The following is a 7,770-nucleotide window of genomic DNA, read 5'->3' on the forward strand; positions in this document are numbered from 1 at the left end:
CTTCACTCTCTGCTATGTGCACCCCCAAAGACACTACCACCAACAACACGACCACCACCACCACCACCACATACCTTCCGCTTGAGTCACTGGAATTATTTTCCGATCCATATCAAGAGGACATTTCTGATGCGCAGCCACTCTTGGTATTGGATCAGGAAGAGGAGGCAGCAACAAGCGCTACTCAGCAGTCTGACGCCAGTACCCAGATCAGCCCAAGGAGGAGGTTGGTCCCCGGTGTTGCTGCCTACTCTACTTATAGCGGTGGGGAAGGTGACGTTGATGATGACGTGTCTAGTGATGTCACGTGGGTGCCCACAAGAGAGGAAGAGGAGGGGAGTTCAGAGGGAGATATGGACCAGCAGATAGGGAGGAGAAGCAGCAATGACTTACATTGCACAGCAGGGACAAAGCAGACTGCAAATGTATCAGGAGCGAGTCATCGACCATGTACGGTCACATCTGGCGCTCCCAGGACACCGGCACATGGCTCCGCAGTGTGGGCTTTTTTTAACGTGTCCGCTGCTGACAATAGCGTTGCCATCTGCAATCTTTGCAGTCAACGCGTTAGTCGCGGTAAGCCCAATACTCACCTAGGGACGACCGCCTTAAGAAGGCACATGAGCAGCCATCACCGAGCCCAGTGGGAGCAACGGAACACACAAAGCCACACTGCAGGCTCTCACCGTCCAGCCTCGTCTTCTACTTCTCCTTCTCCTCTCTCCTCACAATTGTCCTCCACTCCACCTTCCATCACGCCAAGCTCACATTTTTCTGCAAAAAGGCAGGCTTCCGTGGGCCTAATGTTTGAGCGTAAAAAAATGATGACGCCGGATAACCCTCTTGCCCAACGGTTGGCGGCTGGCTTGTCAGAACTCATAGCCCGCCAACTACTGCCATATAAACTGGTGGACTCGGAGGCCTTTCGCAAATTTGTGGCCATTGGAACACCACAATGGAAGGTCCCAGGAAGGAAGTATTTCTCAGAGAAGGGCATCCCAGAGCTATATGGCCATGTTCAGCGGCAAGTGAATGTATCTCTGGCACACAGTGTCGGTGCCAAGATACATCTGACCACAGACACGTGGTCTAGCAAACACGGGCAGGGAAGGTATATCAGTTTTACTGCCCACTGGGTGAACCTTCTGACGGCCGTCAAGCATGTAACCCGTGGCACCCGTGTAGATTTGGTTTTACCGCCACGGATTGCATGCAGGCCTGACTCTTCTTCTCCTCCTCCTACTCCATCCTCCTCCCTCTCCTCCTCAGCTGCCTCCTCCTTTTCCGCTGCTAGCGTCTCTTCCACTGCACCGCCCAAGCTCCCCAGAACCTATTCCACATGCCAGGTGAGACGTTGCCATGCCGTGCTGCGTCTGTTGTGCCTGGAAGCAAAGAGCCACACTGGCCCGGCACTCCTTTCAGCTTTGCGTTCACAGGCAGATGAGTGGCTAACACCGCTCAATTTGACAGTTGGTAAAGTGGTGTGTGACAACGGTGCCAATCTGCTTAGCGCATTGAAACAGGGCAAAATCACGCACGTGCCGTGCATGGCACACGTCTTAAACTTGGTCGTGCAGCGATTCCTTGTCAAATACCCTGGGGTCCAGGACATCTTGCGGCAGGCAAGGAAAATCTCGGCCCATTTCAGAAGATCTTACACGGCCATGGCTCGCCTTGCTGACATTCAGCGGCGACACCATCTGCCGGTCAGACGTCTTATTTGCGATTGCCCGACGCGATGGAACTCAACCTTCTATATGCTTGATAGGCTGCTCCAGCAGAAACGTGCAGTTAACGTCTACCTGTATGAACTCTGCGAAAGAAACGGTTCTGGGGAGCTGGGTTTTTTTTCACCGCGCCAGTGGCTGCTCATGCGCGACACATGCAGACTTCTGCGGCCATTTGAGGAGATCACCAAACTGGTCAGTCGCAGCCATGGCGCCATCAGTGACATGGTACCTTATGCCTTCTTTCTGGAGCGTGCATTGCGTCGTGTCATTGATCAGGCTGTGGAGGAGCAGGAGCGGGAAGATGAGGAAGTCGCAATGCTGGATGAATTCCCAGGGGGGGCTACTCTATCTGAGACAAGTCAACAACAGGAGTCTGATGAGGAGTCAGAGGAGGATGGTGCCGGGGCGGATGAGCAGGAGCAAGAAGAGCATGCTTTAAACCTTTCTGGGATCCCTGTTGTGCGAGGATGGGGAGAGGAGAATGAAGAGGACGACATTATCCTGGATGATGAGCAGGAGCCAGGCCACCACACCGCTTCCACTTTAGTGCAAATGGGGGCCTTCATGCTCCAGTGTTTTAATAGGGACCCCCGTATAAAAAGCATGAGGGTCAAGGACCAGTACTGGGTGGCAACGTACTTAGACCCCCGGTACAAACACAAAATGGCGGAAATGTTACCGCCGTCGCAGAGGGCTGTCAGAATGCAGCACTTCCAGGCCTTGCTTCGAGAAATGCTGCATTCTGCTTTTGCGTGCGCTGGCAGAGGAGCAATTCCCACTCCCAGAGAAGGATTTGCGGGTACCAATCCAACAGCGCCTGCAAGAAGAGGCCGGTTTGAAGATGTGTTGGTGACTTCGGATATGAGGTCATTCTTTCAGCCGACCCATCGACAGGTGTCATCCGGATCCAGCATCAGGGAACGCCTAGACCGTCAGGTGTCCGACTACATTGGGTTAACGGCCGATGTGGACGCTCTGAGGAGTGATGAACCCCTAGACTACTGGGTGGGCAGGCTTGACCTCTGGCCAGAGCTTGCCCAATTTGCAATCGAACTGTTGGCTTGCCCCTCATCCAGTGTCCTGTCCGAAAGGACGTTCAGCGCAGCAGGGGGGATTGTGACCGATAAGCGTACTCGCCTAGCTCACCACAGTGTTAACTACCTCACATTTCTAAAAATGAATGAGGCATGGATCTCGGAGGAATTCAACACATGTGATCAGTAGACCATGTATATGTCTATAAACAATTTTTGGAATCAAGCACACAGACCTTCTTAATTCATTTGGCTCACTTCCCTGACCCAAAAAAGCACACCGTACTATATGCCCCTACCCTCCTCTTTGAAGAGGTTGAGCGGTGTCATATTTCTACTGGGGCTGCTTATTATGAGGGGTTCCCACCATCCCTGTGCTGTGCTGACTTCCTCCTGGGTGTTCTTATTATGAGGGGCTCCCACCATCCCTGTGCTGTGCTGACTTCCTCCTGGGGGTTCTTATTATGAGGGGATCACACCATCCCTGTGCTGTGCTGACTTCCTCCTGGGGGTTCTTATTATGAGGGGATCACACCATCCCTGTGCTGTGCTGACTTCCTCCTGGGGCTGCTTACGGTGCTGCTGTCAGCGCTGTATGTCACGGAGCTGCTGTCAGCGCTGTATGTCACGGAGCTGCTGTCAGCGCTGTATGTCACGGAGCTGCTGTCAGCGCTGTATGTCACGGAGCTGCTGTCAGCGCTGTATGTCACGGAGCTGCTGTCAGCGCTGTATGTCACGGAGCTGCTGTCAGCGCTGTATGTCACGGAGCTGCTGTCAGCGCTGTATGTCACGGAGCTGCTGTCAGCGCTGTATGTCACGGTGCTGCTGTCAGCGCTGTATGTCACGGAGCTGCTGTCAGCGCTGTATGTCACGGAGCTGCTGTCAGTGCTGTATGTCACGGAGCTGCTGTCAGCGCTGTATGTCACGGAGCTGCTGTCAGCGCTGTATGTCACGGAGCTGCTGTCAGCGCTGTATGTCACGGTGCTGCTGTCAGCGCTGTATGTCACGGAGCTGCTGTCAGCGCTGTATGTCACGGAGCTGCTGTCAGTGCTGTATGTCACGGAGCTGCTGTCAGCGCTGTATGTCACGGAGCTGCTGTCAGTGCTGTATGTCACGGAGCTGCTGTCAGCGCTGTATGTCACGGAGCTGCTGTCAGCGCTGTATGTCACGGAGCTGCTGTCAGTGCTGTATGTCACGGAGCTGCTGTCAGCGCTGTATGTCACGGAGCTGCTGTCAGCGCTGTATGTCACGGAGCTGCTGTCAGCGCTGTATGTCACGGTGCTGCTGTCAGCGCTGTATGTCACGGAGCTGCTGTCAGCGCTGTATGTCACGGAGCTGCTGTCAGCGCTGTATGTCACGGTGCTGCTGTCAGCGCTGTATGTCACGGAGCTGCTGTCAGCGCTGTATGTCACGGTGCTGATGTCAGTGCTCTGTATTACGGTGCTGCTGTCAGTGCTCTGTATCTCCTGCACCCTCTTGTTTGCCTACCCTGGTCCCTGACCTTCCCTCTCCTCCATTGCCTTCATTAGCTCCATAGTCCTGAATTGTCAGAACAATTTCCCAAATAAAAAAAAAATGCTTGTAGTTATCGATCCCAAATTCACCTCATACATGTATTATGCTATTGTCCAGGTGGTGGGACTACGTGCTACCCCCTAATAATTACCACGTGGCCGCAAATTCGACCTAAAGGTTTGCGAAATTCGCCTCCCATTGAAGTCAATGGAGCCCGCGGCGAACGGTCGTTTTCGCGAACGTTTGTGCCCGTTCGCGTTTCGCGTTCGCGAAACGTCCCGTCGGAAGTTCGTCCATCACTAGTGCTAGGTATAGAGATCAAAACTCAGAAAAGTGGCATGTAGTTTAAAGTTTTATTAGAAAAAAATAAAAACATGAGAAGAGACGGTACATCCATAGCAAAGGATAAATTAATTATTAAAGCATATACAAACAAGGCACTACCACTCTCGACATGTTTCACTGGATAGAGCTTCTTCAGGAGATTGATGGTGTGGCTCTTTTTATACTAAAATATCTCATGAACGTATTTGGGAAAAATACAATAACATGAATAGACATGAAAATTGGCATAGCATATAAAGAGAACTATGCAGGGTTAGTTTTTTATGGGAAAAACAGTAATATCAAAACATAAGGACATAGAAAATTCAACAATAGAATTTTTTTCTAATAAAACTTTAAACTATATGCCACTTTTCTGAGTTTTGATCTCTCTACATAACACCCTCAAAGTCCAGAGGTTTGTTACCTCTCAGCCCCATTTTCTAATTATTTGAAAATTAGAGCTTTGGTGTGTTTAGGGATTTTTTCAGCCAAAACACTCCTCTCTTGTATGCACCAGTGATACTTATTTTCTTCTGCGTATAAAGGCACCTGCCTTTAACCGGTTCCCGACCGGTGCACGCCGATGTACGTACAGGTACGTCCAATCCTAAATGCCGCCCTGCCATCGCGAGCGTGCCGGTCGGGACCCCCGTGAGTCCAGTCGTCGGTTCCGCGGACTCGATCGCCATGGGCATACCCGCGATTGTCTCACGGGGCGGCTGAATGGAGGAAATGCAGTGTAAACAGCATTTCCCCATTCTGCCTAGCAACTAGTGATGCTGATCTCTGCTCCATGTGATTGGAGCAGAGATTAGTGTTCACTAAATGAAAGCCCAGCCCCCAACAGTTAGTAACACACCCCTAGGAACACTTAAAGTGGAGGGCCACCCTGAAAAACAAAAGTACATAAAAAATTTGAAAAAAATTAGGAAAAAAAAATTACCAGAAATGCTAGGTATATCGTCCTAATCTGCCTCTTCTTCCTCTGCAGTGATGTTCTGTCTTCTCTCCTCTGTGCAGCGTCTTATGGGTAATGGGTCGCACTGTGTTCTGGGAACTGTGTGTACCAGAACACAGCGTGCCCCATTCACAAGGCGCTGCGCAACTCGCGCATGCGCAGTAGGAAACGGGCAGTGAAGCCGCAAGGCTCCACTGCCTGTTTCCCTTAGGTGAAATGGTGGCGCCAGGACCCGAGAGCCGAGGGACGGGTCGGCCTCGGGCGGCCGACATCGCGGGCGCCCTGGACAGGTAAGTCTGCTTATGAAAAGTCAGCAGCTACAGTGTTTGCAGCTGCTGACTTTTAAAAATTTTTTTTTAAAGCTGGCCCTCCTCTTTAACCCCTACACTGCCACCCACTGGTTAACCCCTTCACTGCCAGTGTCATTTACACAGGAATCACTGCATTTATATAGCAGTGATTACTGTATAAATGACAATGGTCGCAAAAATGTGTCAAAAATGTCTGATGTGTCTGCCGCAATGTCGCAATCACAATAAAAATCGCTGATCGCCGCCATTACTAGTAAAAAAAAAAATAATAAAAAATTATTACTAAAAATGCCATACAGCTATCCCCTATTTTGTAAACGCTATAACTTTTGCGCAAACCAATCAATAATCGCTTATTGCGATTTTTTTACCAAAAATATGTAGAAGAATACGTATCGACCTAAACTGAGGGGAAAAAATGTTTTTGGGGGATATTTGTTATAACAAAAAGTAAAAAATAATGTGTTTTTTTACAAAATTGTCGCTCTATTTTTGTTTATAGCGCAAAAAATAAAAGCCGCCGGGGGTGATCAAATACCACCACAAAAAAGCTCTATTTGTGGGAAAAAATAACGTACATTTTGCTTCGGAGCCACGTCGCATGACCGTGCAATTGTCAGGTAAAGCGACGCAGTGCCGAATCGCAAAAAGTGGTCTGGTCTTTGACCAGCAAAATGGTCCGGTCTGTAAGTGGTTAAACTGCAACACAAGGTGTCGGGTGTGATGGCCAAAAGCTTAACCTCAGTTTCTGAATATAACAGACATGTTTAGACAGCATATGTCAAAGTTTTAACAATGCCTATTTTTTTCTTTCAGAGGTCCCGAGAAACATTTGACCTTAATCCATATACAAATCCTTCTTCATTGAGTGCAATCAAAAGACGGTACTCTGGTACTCCTCAGCTCCCACCACTTACACATCGTCAGGGTGGTGGAGACTCTGGTAAATCCGAACCAGAAAGTGGCTCTCGTGTGGTTTTCACAATCGAAGAAATTGAACCTGTAGAATATGAAGACCCTGTGACAAACTACTTAAGGTAGGAATCGAAAACCTTTATTCTTGGTGCTTTTTTGAAAAAATTGCAAACTTTTTCATTAATTCGAAAGTGTAATAAACTATACCAGCCAATCAGAATTCACACTGCTGAAGCCAGACCAATGCAAGATGGTATCTGCTATGGCTTACATTAGTGATGCGATTTTTAGTGGAAGGGCGGAAAACTTTAAATGTTCATGTGGATGAGGAATAAGGTGTAAACTCTGCTTCTTTTTCATCCCCTAGCGTTAGCAAGCATTTAACCCTTGCGGTATCTTGGAATTGAGCTTCTGTTATTTATTGAATGTTGATCTAATGTTTTGACTTTTTCCTGTTAGGAACTGTCTGTCTGTAATGTCCCAATTTTTGCCCACAATATCCATTTACAGAAAAATTATGTGGCTTCTTAACAGAAAAAAAAAACTTCCACTTCGCGGTTTAGTACTGTAGGTGATATTGAAATGAATATAAAAAAAACATAATATTAAATGTACCCATACTGCCAACTTTACTGAATGTGTCCTCTATGGAATTAATTTGTATTTGCTATGATATTGTACCAGGAAAATGAACACACTGCCAAATAAACATAGCTTGATGATGAAAGGGCTATTACAGTTTACACAGGGCTTTTTTCCCCAGAAAATAGGTGCAGGAAATCCCCTTTTCAAGTCACCCCTTGTCTCCACCCCTACCCATCTCCAAGCACGGTTCCTTGGTTTTATCCACCTCCTAAGACCACCCCTTTTAGAGAATACAGTAACATCAGTGGTACTAATTTGTATAGAACTTGTTAATAAACAAGAAAATCAGTTATAGATCCCCTGCAGCCAGTAAAAATAGATCCCTCCAGCAACAA

General features: G+C 48.4%; 1 long non-coding RNA gene across 1 annotated transcript in view; it reads left to right on the forward strand.

Moving 5' to 3' along the window:
- LOC143974702 (uncharacterized) overlaps positions 1-6,907 on the forward strand; it is a 244,376-nt gene extending 237,469 nt beyond the window's left edge. Inside the window, exon 3 of the long non-coding RNA XR_013272269.1 lies at positions 6,692-6,907. This is a non-coding gene — a long non-coding RNA (uncharacterized LOC143974702). The remainder of the gene's footprint in view (positions 1-6,691) is intronic.
- Positions 6,908-7,770: the final 863 nt, after the last annotated feature.

Source organism: Lithobates pipiens, unplaced genomic scaffold (genome assembly GCF_037356315.1).
Source record: "Lithobates pipiens isolate NorthernLeopardFrog02 unplaced genomic scaffold, aLitPip1_a1.2 Scaffold_13, whole genome shotgun sequence".
Taxonomy (NCBI): Eukaryota; Metazoa; Chordata; class Amphibia; order Anura; family Ranidae; genus Lithobates; species Lithobates pipiens.